Genomic DNA, 17,947 nt, shown 5'->3' with positions numbered 1-17,947 from the left:
AGGAATGTACCACCATCCTCAGGCCCTGTTTTTACTCTTAATGATGGATAATTTTGTGACAGAACTCTGTTCTTTCAGAACTCTATCTTCTGTGAAATAGTTTCGTGTTCCTCCTATTATTAGCATGGTGACAGAACCATCAGCTGCTAGACAGCAACATACCGGGCCCCAGAAATGATAGTCAAGTGTGCACAGATAGGGAAAAACAAGCCAATAAGAATAAAAAGGATGAAAGAAATCACAAAGAAATAAATTATTGTTCATATTTTGCTTAAAGAATGAAGTTTCTTACCTGCTTACACGTTGCTATTCAAATGCTGAAGCAGGGGTCACAGAAGCCCCTGGTTTGAGGCCAGCCTGGAAGTCTGCATTCTACCACGGGAACCCTGATTTCACTTGTCTAATGACATTGGTCCAAGACTTTTTACATATTGCTTCTATTTCCTTGCAGTGAGATGAACCATTAGTAAACATTAGCAAGTTATACTTCAGTTGTCATTCATGAAGATTCGCAAATTAATTCTATTTTGTGTCTATTTAGTTTGGTAACTACAAGAGGAAGAAGCCAAAATTCCAGAACTTGTGAGTTCTACCACTGAATTACATTCCCCTCAAATACCAAAAACTTGCAATCACCACTGTAGCATTAAAGTCATAGGTACTAACTTTGCCCAAAGGTAGGACATAATCTGGTAGTTTTTCTTTACTAAGTGTATTATCTTGACCAAGTCAGCTTGGGATGCATAGTGAGCTAAGTTTGAAGCCGCCCTAGCACGCACACTGAGGCCCTGTCTCAAAAAACAAAGGCTCAGCAGTATGTAGGTAAATGGAGAGAAACAACGGGAGCCCTGCCTGTAAATGCCCTTGCTCAGTCCCCAACACCAAAGCAGAACAAATGATTACATGAAGTGCCAAGTCCATTCCTGGCTTGCTGTGTCCCTTGTGATCTTTTCCTGGCTCTCTGGTTCTTTGGCTGCGTTACTGAGAAAAATAGCAATGGAAATAAGCTGATTTTATTGAAGAAGAAATAAGTAGTGTTGTTAACAATGCGGATGACTTGGGCCTGAAAGAAGAGTGACAGCATCACCCCCTCCCCCCAACGAGGCCACCGTTTTACACAAATGAAGTTTTCATTATAAACAAGTGACATCAGAACAATATAGGAGAATGGGCCCACAATGGCGGGGCTTTCCTCTCCATTTCATCCCCAATCCTCTAGATTGCAAATGGAGGTCCTTGTGTATCAGTGCAAGGTAAGCATTCAAGCCATACAAGTTAGTGGGAAAGCAGTCTAAAATGAGAAAGCTCGTAGTAGTGTCTGTTAATTTCCACGTCTTCCTAGGAAGCTTTGCCGGATTTGTGGAGGGTACAAATCCCACCACCTCATGGGGTCAGCACGAATATTTTAGCTGATTCCAGCGGACCTGCCTCAGGCGCTCTCAATTCTGCTTCCTGCTTCCAGGTCATATCGCACACATACTGCATTAGTCAACTTTCTGCCCCAGATAAAATGCCTTATAAAAGTCCATTCAAAATGAAGAAAGATTGAATTTGATGTGTGGCTTCTGCACTGCTTTGGGCTAGTGAAAGAGAGGCAGCATACACAGGATGTCGGAAAGCTGCTCGCGCCTTGGTATCTGGGAAGCAAAGAGGAGGATGGGAGAGCCCCCAAATGTACCTTAAAGCCATGCTGTCAAGGATCTGTCTTCCTTCCGCAAGGCATCACCTTTTGTATTTGTTGTCTTAGTGCTGCAACAAAATACCTGGTAACACTCCAAGGAAGGAAAAGTTCATTTGATTTGTAGTTCCAAGTGGCACAGTCCGTCAGACAGTTGTTCACAGACCTGACCAGAGATCTGGTCTGTGGAGATTCTAACTCTCATCCAATTGACAGTCAAGAGGACCATCACACCCTCCAAAGATTGCACGATTTTCCAACATTGCCACAAACTTGTAACTAAACATTTAGCAGATGGGTTGTGGGACATCCTTAATATTCAAACCATCATATGCATGATACACAGGCCAAAAATACCTACATATGTATATTTAGATATATATTTATGGCCTCTTCATTGCAAAGAACTGGCTAAATATTTGAAAACTTCTTTGTTCTGTCTTTAGTTTGCATTTGATTATTTGATTACTAGTTTATTTGATTAATTCTCAATCTTTTTTTTTTTTTTTCAGCGATGGAACAGAGAGCTTTATGTCCAAGAGGCAAGTGTTCATCTGGAACTGTGCCTTAGCCCTAAGTTTCATTAAGACAGCTTCACTAGGTTTACAGGTGGCCTTACCCTTGCCCTCTTGCCACTGATCCAAGTGGCTTCCAAGCTGCTAGGATGCAGCTTGTGCTCCTTAAACTTGGATCTGTGTTGTAATGAATTATTTTCTTATCTAAAATGCTTTCATCGGACCAAAAAAAAAAAAAAGGCTTGAGCATCTTACTATAAGAAGCACCAAATCTTAGATCTGAATATTTTCACAGATGCCCCTGGACAAACCCTGCTTTTACAAATATGAACAAACCAGCATTTCACAGCTGAGAAACCATAAACTTACAACTGGCACAGAGACCTTGGCATTTCTATACATGTTCATTCTCTTCAAAAAAGATGATTTGTGTGCTCAATAGATAGCCCTAAAATTTAGGCTTTATTTATTTATAAAAATAAAATACTGTTTGTAGATATAATTGTCAGTACATTGAACAATTTATTTATCCAACAGATATTCACTGGATACTTTAGGGGCCACTCACTGTGCCAGGCATGGGCAGGCAAAGAGGAGCAAGGATGTGTCACCCATGAGAGACACAGAATCCTCCTGGATGTACTCTATAGCATCAGCCTGGAATGGGACCACCTGAATCTGCATCTGAGGTCTATATGGACAGATAAATGTACCATCACTGAATGGTGGCTGAGGTCACTAGGAAGCAGAGGACCCACATTGATTGCTGGTGCCCCATTCAGCAGTGATGTGACTTCTGAGCACGTCTCAATTGTGTGTGTAAAACACGAGAGTCACTTTGGCATAACTGATATGATACCTGAAAAGCCACTTAGCACAACTGCTTTCTGACTATGTATGTTTATACCCATAGATCTGTGTTGGTCTCAGCCTTGATCAAAGAAGTTTCTTTTTGTGTGGCCTCTGGCCAATACCGAGACTCATAACCGGTCTAAGTGTTGGGAACACGTGATTACGAATGCTCAGCCTTAAGTAAGACATCATCTATACCAACATTCCTCCATCCCCATACCAGGATTATAAAGCACCACAGGAGAGGGAATGGAAAGAACGTTAAGAGCTGGAGGATGCGGAGGAGAGCTGTGAAATACAGACCTAGGGACGTGAGTGACACAATCCTTTCCCTCATGAGCTCACAGTAGCCTAGGCCTGTATGGAAATGCTATGCAAGAGCGAGTCACTCAACATTCCAGCATAAGGAGTGGTTCACAAGCCCCAGCCCCTAACTGGGAAGCTGTTGGCAGTTGACCTTGGTGGTCGCTGGGAGAGGGAGTGTGGCCCCATATTCTAGTGGATAACCCAACACCTATGCACAAATGGGTTTGGGATTGGACTCAGTGGGTTATGAAAAATAAAAATAAAAAAGGGACACAAAATGGGAGATGGACATGTTCAAGGGCTCTGGGTGGGGGGGTGAGAAGGGGAGGTGGATATAGTCAAAACACATCATATACAAGTATGAAATCCTCAAATGACAATAATAAAATGAGGTAATACTAGTTGAATTCCCCATGTAGTAAAGAAAGGCTCTATATAGCTACGCTCTTTCCTTCTAGAAAGGAACCGAGACACTGAATGCTTCCAGACTGTATGTAGTCCAAGTATCAAAAATCCTGAAGTTTCCATTCAGATTTAGGCATGTTGTAGGGTAACGTTTCATTCAACAGATGTTATGGTAAGTAGATTATCTTCATTGTGTAGCTAGGTCTTATCCAGCCAGTTTAAAGACTTCATGTGTGGGTGGGGGGAACAGTGAGGTTCGATGAAGAAAAGTAAATTCTGTCAGTAGATGGATGCCCTTGGACTTGAGCTGTAATATTGGTACACCCTTAGGTTTCCAGTATGCTGTATGCCTTACAGATAGCATATGCTTGAACTCCTATAATCCCAGGTGTCAATTTCTTGGAGTGTTTCTCTCATTGAGAAAGAGAGAGAGAGGATGAACACATGTACACACATGTGTTCTCTTGATTCTACTTCTCTGGACACCTTTGAATACTACAAGGCACACTTTTCTAGGTCAGGGAACATTTTATTCATTTTTCATTGATCAATTTATGTGTACTAAACTCCACTTGAAGTCTCAAAAATGGTACTAGAAATATTAGGGTTGGCTCTGTGAACTTCTGTAGAACATATTCTTTAGGCAACAGAGAGCAACGGAGGTGCCCCTTGTGATGGGCTGAGGAAACCCTTTGTGATCAGGTGGGGAAAGCTTGGCATAAAGTCTTCAGAGGGGTGTGCAGAGGGAGATGGCCGGCACAGTGGAGAGGCTACAGGTGTGCTTGCTAAACTGGACTCAAATTTCAATTCTATCACTCACTAACTGTGAGACCTTGGGAACTTTTCTTACATCCTTAGACTCAGCTCTCGTGAATGGAAGGTGACATTGTAAACAAGTGTTTTTAAAATCCGACTAAATGTAGAGACCTTGATGTACACTAGTGACTTGCAGCTAGATTACTGTCAAGGTTCCCCCCCCAGGAGCCAGGCATGGTGGCACATGCCTCTATTCCCAGACCTCAGGAGTCAGAAGAGGGTGAATCTGAGAATTGGCAGCCAGCCTGGGCTCCATAGAGAGTTACAAGATGACATAGTAAGACCCTGCCTCAAAATCACCACACAGGTTTCCCTCACGAACCAAAGTCGAATGTCACTTTATTTTTTTATTTTTAATTTATTTTTTAATTTTTATTTTACATATCGATCCCAGTTCCCTCTCCCTCCCTCTTTCCCTCTCTCCCACCCTCCTATGCCCCCTGACTCCCCTCCCCTCCTATCCCCCCACACTCCACGTGTAGGGTGATGCTCTCCAGGAGGGGTCATCTACATCTGTTAAGCCATTTGAAGTAGGGACTAGGACTTCTCTCCTGTCTCTAGGTTAAGGGAGTATCCCTCCATGGGGAATGTGCCTACAAGATCCTTTTGTGCACCAGGGATACATCCTGGTTCCACTCTCTGAGGTCCCTTAGACTGCTCAGGCCTTCTAACTGAGCCCCATGTTCAGGGAGTCTGAGTCAGTCCCATGCTGGATTCCCAGCTATCAGTCTGGGGGCCCATTAGCTCCCCCTTGTTCAGGTCAGCTGGCTCTATGTGTTTCTGCAGCCTGGTCTTGTCCTCCCTCTCTGCATCTGGATTCCAGTTCATCTCAGTGTTTAGTTGTGGGTGTTTGCTTCTGTTTCCATCAGCTACTAGATGAGGGATCCATGATGGTGGATAAGTTAGTTGTCAATCTCATTATCAGGGAAGGGCATTTATGGTAGCCTTTCCACTGTTGCTCAAATTGTTAGTTGGGATCAGTCTTGTAGGTCTCTGGACATTTCTCTAGGTTCAGTTTTCTCTTCAAAACTATAATGGCTCCCTCTTTCATGGTCTCTCTCTCTCTCTCTCTCTCTCTCTCTCTTCTCTCATCTATTCCTCCCCTGACTCAATCTTCCCACGTGCTTTCCTCTCCTCCCCTTCTCTTTCTCCTAGTTCCCTCTCCACTTACTGACACCCCCCCCATATGTTCTGGAGATCTTGTCCCTTTCCCCTTCTGTAAGGGACTTTATATGAATTTCTTAGAATCCTCCTTGTATCCTAGTTCCTCTGGTGGTGTGAATTATATCTGGTGATCCTTTGCTCTAGGTCTAAAATCCATATATGAGTGAGTACATACCATGTTCCTCTTTTTGTGACTGGGTTACCTCATTCAGGATGGTTTCTTCAAGTTCAATCCACTTGCCTGTGAATTTCAAGATTCCATTATTTTTTTCTGCAGAGTAGTATTCAATTGTGTAGATGTACCACATCTTCTTTATCCATTCTTCAGTTGAGGGGCATCTAGGTTGCTTCCAGGTCCTTGCTATTACAAATAATGCTGCTATGAACATAGTTGAGCACATGTCTTTGTTGCATGGATGTGGATCATTTGGGTATATGCCTAAGAGGGGGATTGCCGGGTCCTGTCTTAGATTGATTTCCATTTTCCTGAGGAACCGCCATACTGATCTCCAAAATGGCTGTACAAGTTTGCACTCCCACCAGCAGTGGAGGAGTGTTCCCCAGAAAGTCCCTTCTTTGACTCTCAACACAGTAGCAATATCCTCTTTATCGTACGCCCGATCACTTAAATACATTACAACAAACGCATTCTACTTGTGTATGCCGACCTTAATGCTTAGGTTAGCAAACGAAGGCTGCCTGAATCAGCCTCTTCACTGAGGTGCGCGAAGGTGAACAGCAGGGTTAGAATAAGGCTATAAAGTGACCTCTGTCCACAAGGAGTAAGGACGACTTCCCTCAGGATTTCAGAGAAGAAAGAAACGTGATGCAGCTGGAAAAGCTTTCTTTTTATAATGTGGTATTTTAACTGGTCCTTGAAGAGCGGGAGAGACAGAGCTAAGGGAGACGTGTCAGTGGGGCAGGTCACACACATACCTTTTAGATCTTACGCTCTCCAGTATTAACTCGACACATTCCTCTCTCCTTGCGTCTCGGCTCATATTGCAACACCACCTGTCCATCACTTGTCCTTCCTGCTGCTACAGTGAGGGAAGCCTTATTGGGCTCCGAGGATTTTTTGGCTCGAAGGGACACAACTCCTCATGGCCTGGAAGGCTTGGGAAGCGTGTAGAGGCTGCTCACCCACCCCTCAGGGAACCAGGAAACGAAGTTTGGCTACAAACCTCAAGGCCTGCCATAATGTCCCACTTCCTCCGCCTAGCTGCCACCCCTTACAGAGCCACAACCTTCCCAAACAGTACCCCGCTCCCCAGACTAGGTGTTCAAATATGTCGACCTGTTGGGGCATTTTATAAGCACACCATGACCTGCTTCTGGACCCCATAGACTCAGGACCATCTCATAACATAAAATGCATTCAATCCAAGTTCAAAACTCCCCATAGTCTTAGTTCCAACACTGTTTGAAAGTCCAAAGTCACTCAAGACAAACTCTTAGCCATGAGTCCCAGTGGCTAAAAACTGTTTATTAGGGGGCGGGGTCAGAAGATAACAAGGAAAGATAAGACCAAAACCTAGTAGGGCAAGCACAACCCTGGATCCCATGCCTGCTGTATTGGCTCATGATGGAACCATCTGGCTTCTAGTATCTTGGGAAGATCCATCCCTCCAGCACTGGGGCCTGACTCATGTGACCCCTCGTGATGGCTAATCTTGGCTGTCCACTGGAATCAACTGAATCGAAGCCATTGTGCATGGCTCTGAAGGCTTAGCCTGACCAGATTAGCTGAGGCAGGAAGATCCACCCTAAGTGTGAGCCGTACGTTCCAGGAGCAGCCCACAGAAAAGGGCATGGATAAATGCAGCCTCTGGTTTCCCCGTTCTGGCTCTCACTCTCCATCCTGTAGTTGAGGCATCCCTTTGCCTGTACTTTAGAACTAACTTCTTGGAGATTCCGACATAGACTGAAGCTCATTAGCTGTCCAGGAATCTTCCAGGACTCCAGAGCCAAACTGGCCAGCTGAGACATCCAGCCTCATGGCCTGAACAACAAACAATTCTTGGCCTTTCTGTCATAAGGCAGCCATTGTTGGACTTCACTAGACACATTCTGTAAGCCAGTCTAGCAAATCCCCTTTTAATATAGACATACATCCATTTTGTCGCTTGCTCCCTCTGAAAACTTTAACTAACACCCCTCTCTTATGCTAACTCCATTTCCTATAGTTAAATGGTTTACTCTTTTCTTGTGGGGGGGGGGTGACCATCCAGCTCCCAAGTAAATCGCACATGGAGGCTTATTCTTATGAGTGCCTGGCTTTAGCTTGGCTCGTTTCTTGCCAGTTTTCCTTAACTTAAATTATCCCGGCTACATTTTGCCTCTGGGCTTTCATCTTCCTTACTTCTATATACCTGACTTTCCTTCTTACTCTGTGTCTGTCTGTCTGTCTGGGTAGTTGGCCCCTGATGCTCTCCAATTCCTTGTTTTTTTTTTTTTTTTAAGTTTTGTTTTGTTTTATTTTTTCTCATTGCTCTTCTCTTCCTTATTTCTCTTCCTATTTATCCTCTCTGGCTGCCGGACCCACCTATCCTTGCTCCTGCCTTGCTATTGGCCATTCAGCTCTTTATTAGGACCGCCAGGTGTTTCAGACAGGCAACGAATCACAGCTTCACAGAGTTAAACAAATGCAGCCTCAACAGAAGCCACACACCTGAAAATAACATTCCCCAACAATTTCCAGAGTGCAGTTTCTTCAGTGGCTATTCCAGATTCTCCACTGCAACTCAGGCTTTACCTCCAGAGCTCTATGCACACACAGCCATTCAGAAGCTCTGTGCAAATTATACATCCCTGTCCCGCCTTACTTGGCCCCAGGAACCTTGGTGTAAAGTTCCATGACACCTTTACAGTTGCATTTGTGTGCTTTGGTGTCAGCATCAGAGAGGAGTTACACGTTGACAGGCTCTCTGGGACCACAACTAGAGTGACTTCCTGTCCTTCATGGTGGATGCTGGATCTTTCCTAGGCAGCTGCTTTCCAGCAGAGCACACTGAAGGCTAGATGCTTTCAGACCCTCTCCTTGCAAATGAATTTGCACTGTTATAAATCGGAGCCTTTGGTGGATAGGCCTTCATTCTCACCGCACTTTCCATAAAGTTCAACACTCTTCCTCAGTAATGCTACTCTCCTGAACAATCATAGAAACTTTGTCACTATGAATCTGGGCAAACATACTGAGTAATGCCATCCTAGTGAAATCTCCTCTGCCAATGGAAGTAGGATAGAGAAGCTGGGACAATTATGAGGCCATCAGCAGGAAGGGGCCTCTTGCTAACCAAGAATCGAAACTTCCAGCACAGGGACAGTGAGATGGCTCAGCAGATAAAGGCACCAGTCACAAAGCCTGATGACCCGATTTCAGCCCCTGTGCCAGCAGGGTGGAAGGAGCTGAAGGACCATCACTCCTGTGGGTAGCCCTCTGACTTCCACAGGTGCACACTGGCATACAAACACACACACACACACACACACACACACACACACACACACAGGCATGCACGCACACATGTATGCATGCGCGCGCGCACACACACACATACAGAAATAAATTAAGTGTAAAAAAATTTCAAAATGATTCACCTTTGCTGTGAAGGTTGTGCTGGATAGATTAATGTCAATTTGATACAAGCTATAGTCATCTGAGAGTAGACACCTAAGTTGAGATAAGATCAAGCTGTGGGCTAGCATTTTCTTAATTAGTGATTGATGGGGAGGGTTCAGCCCACTGTGGGTGGTGCCATCCCTGGGCCGGTGGTCCTGTGTTCTATAAGAAAGCAAGTTGAGCAAGCCATGGGGAGCAAGCCAGTAAGCAGCACCCTTCCATAGTCTCTGCATCAGCTCCTGCCTCCAGGTTCCTGCCCTATTTAAATTCCTATCCTTCCTTCCTTCGATGGTAGACTATATTGTGGAAGTGTAAGGCAAATAAACCCTTTCCTTCCCAACTTGCTTCTGGTCATGGTGTTTTATTTATAGCAATTGAAACCCTGACCTAAGACAGTTCTTGACATTGAAACTATACTGCTTTTATATAGAGAATGTTAAGAACCATGCTTAAGGCCTAAGCCTCTATGGCCTTCAAGTATGGCCTAAACCCTTTCTGAGATATTTTTTTTTTTTTTTACCATAACATCATTTTGGGAGCTGGAAAGATGGCACAATGGTTAAGAATATTCACTGTTCTTCCAGAGGACCTAAGTTCAATCCCCAGCACCCCCAGGGAGGCTCACAATCCTGTGTAACTCACCTCAGGAGATGTGATGCCTTCTTACCCAAGAATAAGGCATACACGTGGTACAAAGACATACTTGCAAGCAAAGCACCCATACACACAAAATAATAAAGTACCAATTTGTTTAAAAATTTAAATCTTTACTTCGTTAGCAACCACTGGAACCTAAGTCTTTACTTAGCCAGCTTAAGTCCTCTCCAGTTCACAGGAACTGCCCTATTATGTCATTTAGGTTCCTCAGCAAACCTTACAGGTATAACTTCAAAAGCCAAGAAAAAAGGCATATGTAGCTACTGTAAATACACTTCATCCACACTCTGAGAAGCTCACACCGCTGGTGTCAGGTGTGTCTTTCTTCGGGGTCTTTCTCTAGGTCTTCATGCTTAAAATCTATATTAAAATCTTGTTTTATGCTGGGTGATGGTGCACACCTTTAATCCCAGCCTTTGGGGGAGGTGGGGAGAGGTAGAGGCAGACAGATCTCTGTGAGTTCAAGACCAGCCTGGTCTACAGAACAAGTCCCAGGACAGGCTCCAAAGCTACAGAGAAGCCCTTTCTCAAAACAAAATACAACAAAGTCTTGTTTTACAATTCCAGTTCTGTTTCATACTGCCTTGCACTGAAATTCTTTGCTTCAACCAAGGCAAGACTGGCTGCACCTGGATGAAGGTCCCTAAGATCTGAAGGGAACTTCTTTAGCTGTGAGTATGGAGCAGTGTCTCAGTTTCACCAACACTGACACCAAATGAGCCCATTACTTTTGAATTCAGCCTCACTCAAGTCTGCAAACTATGGGCAGAATGCAGCCAGATTGTGTGTCCTTGGTCTCCTCAGAAGGCTTACGACTGTCCTTATTATTTACGTTTCTGTTGATGTTATGATCCTCCTCATTGCCAACAGGATTTCCCCTTAAAAGCCCTTCTTACATCATCCTAGAGAAGTACTGGTCCCCATGTCCAAACTCTCCCACATTGCTCCTACAAATCACACAGTCCTTTCAGCACAGCAACAGTACAGCCAGGTTCTGGATACCTATTTTTTATTAGTTCCTTTTCTCATTTTATGACCAAATATCTGATCTTTTTATTTGTGATTTTGGAGGCTACAGTCCCTCATGGCATAGAAGGCATGGTGGTGGGCAGAGGAATATCGGGCATCTCAGCAGACCAGGAAACAGGAGAGGGAGAGGCTGGAACTCAGCTGTTGGCTCCCTTTTCCTTCACACTGATTGTCCAGCCATGAATAGTGCTGACAGCATTCATAAGCTGCCTCTCCCTCTCTCAGGTGATCATCTCTGGAAATAGCCTCATGCTCACAACAAGGGATGTGCCCACCCCCAAAACCCTAGGCATTTCTTCACCCAAGCAAGTTCATCAAGTTGGCAACCACACATTTAACAAACGGATTAGAAAACTGGGTTACTCGACTGATTGTCCCATCCCCAGAACTCGTACAGACTTAATGTGATTCTGTGTAGATTGACAAAGGCAAAGAAAACACAATTTACTCAGAACAACCTCTTCTACTATCCGTGGGTCCTATAAACTGCTATCCGGATTCGAAGTCATGTTAGTTTGGTCAGGACTCTCCTGTTGTGAAGTGTTAAGAACTGTCTGAAATTCTACCTTTGAGACAGACTTCTGTACCTTTGAGTCTTACCTATCCTTCAGAGCTGAAGAATCCCTAAGTGAGAGCCAACTACTAATCATCATGGGAGGGTACAGTTTTGGGGGAGTGATAGTCTCAAAGCCTAACATAAATGCTTAAAACTAACAGGATTTCCCAGGAACACATGTACATAAACTATTTATATCTACAAAAAGACACACCCAAAGTCAAAGAAAACCCTAAACTACTCTGAGAAGTCTGCCTTCTAGAGGGCAGTTGAGCTTCTACCAAGTGCCCTGGAGGAATGGTCAAATTCTCTGTAGTTTTCTGGAGGTGGAGCTACAGAGTGACAAGTGATCATAACGAAGGCATGGTGGTCTCTATGACACTTCCCAGGGTGCATGGCATCATTAAGCAGTTAGTCTGACCTGTTCTGGGAACATAAGCCACTGAGGCATACGTCTTGTTTCACATCAGTGGCGGCCACATACAATAACTAGTATTAACAAAACATGTTCGATGGATTCAATTGATGTCTTCTAGCAGAACAAAGCTAGAAGTACTATTAGATGTTAAGTTTATTCAAAGGTAATTGGGCTGGGAAACTGAACATTCAAGATGGGCAAATATAGACACCCATGTATGCATATACATACACACAAAAATGTTATAAAACTGATCAATGAAGGCAAGAACGGAAGATAAAGAAAGTGATTATCAACATTAAGTCAACATCCTCGTCTGGCTGTTGTATTCACCCGATGACTATCGACAACCTTTGTTTAGAATTGAGTACAAGTTGGATGTGAAATAACACATATTGATGCTGGAAGATTGTCATGAGTTTAAGTACAAGACCAGCCTAGTCTATACAGTGAGTTCAAAGCCAGCCTAGGCTACACAGTGAAACACTGTCTCAAAGGGGAAAAAAAAAATAAAAATAAAAAAGGAAAAAGAAAGAAAGAAGAAAAAGAATTGATTACAACACCTTCTCATGCTCCTGGTACACAGGCAGGTTTGGGTGAGTGAAAATAGGCCTGCTTGAGAAGGTAGACCCAGCAATGAGAGGCAGCATCATCCAAACTCCAAAAGACTCTAGGTGTCTCAATGTGAAGGGTTGATATGGATGGACATAGTGGTTTATGCCTGGAATTCCATACCTTGCAGGCAGAGGCGGGAGAGTGACGTGTAAGGCCATCTAAGCTATGTTATAAGACCTTGTCTCCAAAACCCACAGGCCAGTGTAGCATCCCATACCAGCAATGGCAGAGCTAGCTGGAGCAGAGACAGTGGAGTTCCAGTGCAAACTGCACAATTCACTACAGAGGTGCACACCACGTCATGGGGCCATGTTGGGATGAATATGTGGAAAAGCCAAGATATTGACCAGACTCTTATACTGAAAACTGAATGTATCACTAGCTGTACGGACTGCTTCACCAACACTCTGGCCATCACTGGTCATTTTTCCCACAATGTCCAGAAAGGAGGGCAATAGGCTGTCCCTCAGGAGAGTGGCAGAAGCCAACGGACTTGTTATTAAGCAGGGGGACTTCTAGTGGAGGAAAAGTTGTCAGGCTAATGTCAGGTTATGGTCAGTCAATTGTCAGGTCTGTTTAACAAGTTAATCTCTGGAATACAGGACATCAAAGAGGAGAGAGGAGAATGCGTAGGGTGGAGACAGCTGTGTTCTTAGAACTGAGAAAGGCCAGGACCCAGGATGCTGGTGATAGGTCAGGCTCCAGGTGGGAGCTGGAGGCAGCAGGAGAGTTTACAACACAAGGGTATCTCCTACAGCTCTGAGAGCGGAACCCAGCTGGCTGGCAAGCTCCTCACCCAGATGCTAGGTCATGTCACAGTATATATAACGGCCCTGGAAGGGGAGGGGAACCTAGAAGGCAGCCAGGTCCAGGCATGTAGCAGGCAGCTGGACTAACGTGCATGGGGTCCTGGGATTGGAGGGAGGAGGAAGAACAAAAGAAATAAAGGAAGAAGGGGAAGATGAGGGGGGAGGAAGGGGAGGAAGAGGAGGAGGAGGGAGGAGCGTCACAGCTCAACCCTCAATGACTGACTACCCTTCTGCATCTGTGGCCTTGCATGTCTCTGCAATACTCCTGGTCCTACCTGAGAATGGGTTGTCATCTTCTTTACCTGTGGAGTCTTTTCTCAAAGTCCTTTGGACTTTCAAGGCAATGATTACTGGAGCTACATTTCCCGGCAGGAATCAAGCATTTCTCCATGTTTTAAGATTAAGGTCTGTGTATCAGGGTTGCCTCTGGAGGTGGCCATGATTTCTCCCAAGGGAAGTGTCTTTCAGTAGTTTCTTCCTAATCAGTGCCCGACCTCTGGCTCCTGTGTCTGCTTCCAGAGAGCACCAGCCTCCTCCCAATGCCAGCTTCCTGCATGACTTCTGCTTCATCCAGCTCCTTGCATAGGGTAACAGCCCTCTGATTAAACTACACTGGGCAACGGCTCTGAAAACTGCGTGATTTCTGTGCCTTCTTCTTGATTCTTGTCATTTATGTTGCAAACTTCCTCCTACTTTATTTAACTGACAATCTAATCCCTTTAAGCTCAAAAGCCATAGGCATGTGACATTTGACAACCATCATGTAATGATTGATCCAGGCAGGAGTGGTGGGTGAAAGTTTGGAGGAAAATGGAGAAGCTATATTGTCAAAGCCCCTCTCTGAAAGAAATGAGCTGATCCAGTTAGGCAAGTGATCAAAGTTAACCTTCCTAGGGAGAGATGGAGCTATGGACCCTTTGTACCTCCGGATGCTCTTCTGTACTGAGAAGAATAAAAAGTACTTTATGATGGAGGTCCCATGCCGAAGAGATACTATCTGAATTGTGAGGGAATACTAAGCTGGGAGAGAATTCTGCGAAACAGCTGATGCTTGTGGGTGGCTACTGAATGTTCGGAGCCACCATATGGGCTCTGGGAACCAAACCAGGGTCCTCTGCAAAAACCAGCCAGTGCTCTTAACTGAGGAACCACCTCTCCAGCCCCAGGCATCATATTTTAGGAAATTCAGGGAGTTTAGAGAGCAAAGGTTGTTATTTCCGTAGCTGTCAGGTAACAGTTCAGAGAGATTGATGGATGGGAGAGGGATGAGCACAAGTATAGGTAAACGTTAACAGCGGGAGGAGCAGGAAAAGGGTGTGGTGATGCTTTGTGTTTCCTTAGACACTGTCCTGTGACTCTGAAATGATGTCTACACAAAAGCTAAAAAGTGTTTCTAGAGACCATGAGGCTGCTTAGAAACCATTTGGCATTTGTAGAATCTGAACTAAGGACACGGCAGATACCGAGGTCAGGGAGCTGGTTTGATAGAAGAGGAGAGGGGGCACCCACACTGAAGATGCGAGGGGAGGAAGGATGGGAAGGCCGCTGGAGCCGCCCTCCCTCAGAAGGAGCAGACATGGTCACGCAGGCTGCTTCTTCCTCTTACCCTCCAGACAGTCCCAGTAGACCCTGGAAACCTCTAATCCGACTGTATGAGACAATTTTTAATGTGTAGTTCACTGTTTTGGTCTAGTTACAGTGCAGCATATTTTTTCTGTGTCATCAAATGACAGATTAACTTTAGTAAGTTCCAAACTATAATTATGTCATTGGTGTCATAATCATTACCATGTGGCTCAGTGTTTTGTTTTGGTTTGGTTTTAGGTTTTCAAGACAGGGTTTCTCTGTGGCTTTGGAGCCTGTCCTGAAACTAGCTCTGTAGATCAGGCTGGTCTCGAACTCATTGAAATCTGCCTGCCTCGGCCTCCCGAGTGCTGGGATTAAAGGTGTATGCCACCAAGCCCTGGCCTATGTGGCTCAGTTTTAACAACGTATTGTTTGGTAGTTTGTTTGTTTCTTCATAATGTCAGACTAACATGCTTTGGAGATAGATGTCTTTCTGTTCGCTTTGGGAAACTGAGTAAGGCTGGAGTTTCCTAGGGCTTTGCCTATGGCATCTCAGGCTGGGAAAGTGATTTCATAGACAGCTTTGATGTCATCCACACAGAACACAGAACCTATATTGACCCTTTCTCACCTGCACGGTGTAAAACCCACAGGTATGAGGGCTGAGTAGGAGGTTCATTGAAGAACCTACCCATTCTTCTGATCAATAATCATCTTGCTTCCAAAGAATCTGGTTGAACCAATACTCATTTTCCTTGTAAAGTTCTGCAGCACAGTTCCAGCCAAGTGAACCATCTCATCTTTGTAGCATGCTCTTCCTGAACCAGCAGGTTTTATGCCAATTGTACCCACACTGCAAATAGGCATCTTGCATTTGGTTGAATCTCTCCTAGGGGTTCCCAATGGCGGCTCATTAGGACCTCGATCTGAAGACCTTGAGAAATGGTGGATTTCCCCTCCAGAGACTGACTTGATAGGTCTGTCTGTGGCTTAGTGACAGAGACACTCTGAGAAACCGTCCCTTGCATGATTTTGTCTTTGTGTGGACATCACAGGGTACACTCATTTAAACCCGAATGCTCTAGATCACCCACTCTGTGCCCTTCTTGGTGCAGTCAGGAGTCATGGTGAACGACATAAGACTGCTGCGGATGAACCACAAACACAGGGACACTGCCTTGTACTGACACTGTGAGAGCTATGATACCGAAGACATCCCCCCCTCCATTACACTTTCTGGCACCATCTTCATCTATGTAGTCCCTGGTTGACTAAAAAATGGATTGCCTGGTAGTAGGGGCCCACGTCTTTAATCCTAGCACTTGTGAGGCAGAGACAGGCAACTCTCCAAGTTTGAAGCCGGCCTGGTCTACAGAGTGAGTTCCAGGCTAGTCAGGGATACAGAGAAAAACCCTGTCTGGAAAAACCCCAAACCAACCAAACAAAAGAGAGATGCATCCTTCTGCTCCAAGTGTTAGTCTTCCCTTTTCAGTAACAAAGGACAGCTTGTCTGAACTTTGTTACAAGGTGGATGGTCTAACCTGCCAGACAGCAACTGGGGGAGAGTTACCCACATTGCAGATACAAAAATGCAAGTGTTTAGAGCCATGCCTGGTTCCCATCTGCCCCCAACTATTAATACACACAGTCTCCTACTTTTCTTTGTTAATTCTACAAAGTATTGCCTTGTTGGGGTCTGAGTAAACAGAAGTCAGATTAGCATAAGTGATCATCTTGAGGCTAAGTGTGTACTTTGGTTCAGTAAAAGGCAAAATTTGTCAAGTCGAAACTTTTGTTAAAACACGCAATCTCGTAGCAAGCACTGGTTAGGCACCTTCTGTCCGCCAGGTATTGTGTGTGTGCACGTAGGGTCACAGTGTTTGCAGGAATACATTCACAGCTCCCATGGCCGCATGCTAATCAGCCTGAGCCTGCTACAGCTAAGTAGTCTTCCTTAGCTCGTTTTCCTGGAGAAACAGAGGCTTTCAGCAGTTGCCAGGCCATTCAACTCCACAGCTAGTCCCTACTCCTCACACCAGCGAAAGTCTTGAGCACTCCACGCACACCTTTAAGGAATTTGCTCCGTTTTGATTAAGGTAAAGAGTCCACGAGCATCAACTCCCTGGTACCCCTTTCTCTGAGGAAAGCTCCAAACACCGCAGTGCTCACAGCGTGCTGCCTCTGCTCCCGGATGCACACCACTTCTGACCCCTTGAGGAGTTGGGTGGGAAGGAAAGGCAAAGTATATGGAAGTTTTCTAGACTCCTGGGCAACCCCAGATCTTCCTAAGGAAGAATGCCAGTTCCAAGGCTGCCCCCACTCTCCCAACTTGCGTGCTGTGTCTCCAATGTCTGATTGCTTGCAAAATCCTGTGCGACGGCCACACAAAATACCAAACCTTGGACAGGAACCAAACGGTCACTTCCCCGCCCTCTCAGTACAGTATGCAAATCCGAACACCAGGAAGTAGCTGGGACCTCTTGGCCGAGCCCAGCGACAGCCAGTTCCTCTCCCACCGAGCCGGGCCCGGGTGCCTCCCGGCCGACGCTCTGCAGCTAGTCGCCTGCTGCAGGCCGGGCACTGTTCCCCCGCGCAGTGTGCCCGCAAGCGCCGGCCACGCGTCCTGCGACCTGGGCGGGCAGCTGCTTCCCAGGCGGGCCCCGCAGGGCTGTCCCGTCGCGTGCGCAGCTTTGAACTGAAGTCACCGTGGAGTTCCGCCGCCCCGAAACTTCCACCGCGAGCGAGTGAGTCAGGGGCTCGAACGCGAGGTGGGCGCGTAGGGTGGACCGAGCAGGGATCCGGGGACTAGGCCACTAACGGGGCACAGGTCTCTTGCTTGGCTAGAGACCCGGGGATTTGGCACAGCAGCGGCAGCAAAGGTCGCGCGCCGGTTCCTGGTCGGCGCTCGCCCGGGGTGGTGAGAACATTTAGATGCCTGC

At 45.6% G+C, this 17,947-nt stretch overlaps 1 protein-coding gene across 2 annotated transcripts in view; it reads left to right on the top strand.

Annotated features, from left to right (window-relative positions):
- The first annotated feature begins 17,493 nt into the window (after positions 1-17,493).
- Positions 17,494-17,947, top strand: part of Lyn (LYN proto-oncogene, Src family tyrosine kinase) — a 104,507-nt gene continuing 104,053 nt past the window's right edge. For both annotated transcript variants that reach the window (XM_051197673.1, XM_051197654.1), the window contains exon 1: positions 17,494-17,752. The gene's annotated coding sequence lies outside the window, so the exon portion shown is untranslated. The remainder of the gene's footprint in view (positions 17,753-17,947) is intronic.

This window comes from Phodopus roborovskii, unplaced genomic scaffold (genome assembly GCF_943737965.1).
Source record: "Phodopus roborovskii unplaced genomic scaffold, PHOROB, whole genome shotgun sequence".
Lineage (NCBI taxonomy): Eukaryota > Metazoa > Chordata > Mammalia > Rodentia > Cricetidae > Phodopus > Phodopus roborovskii.
The sequence above is the reverse complement of the archived record's forward strand: the minus strand, read 5'-3'. Positions and strand labels throughout refer to the sequence as shown.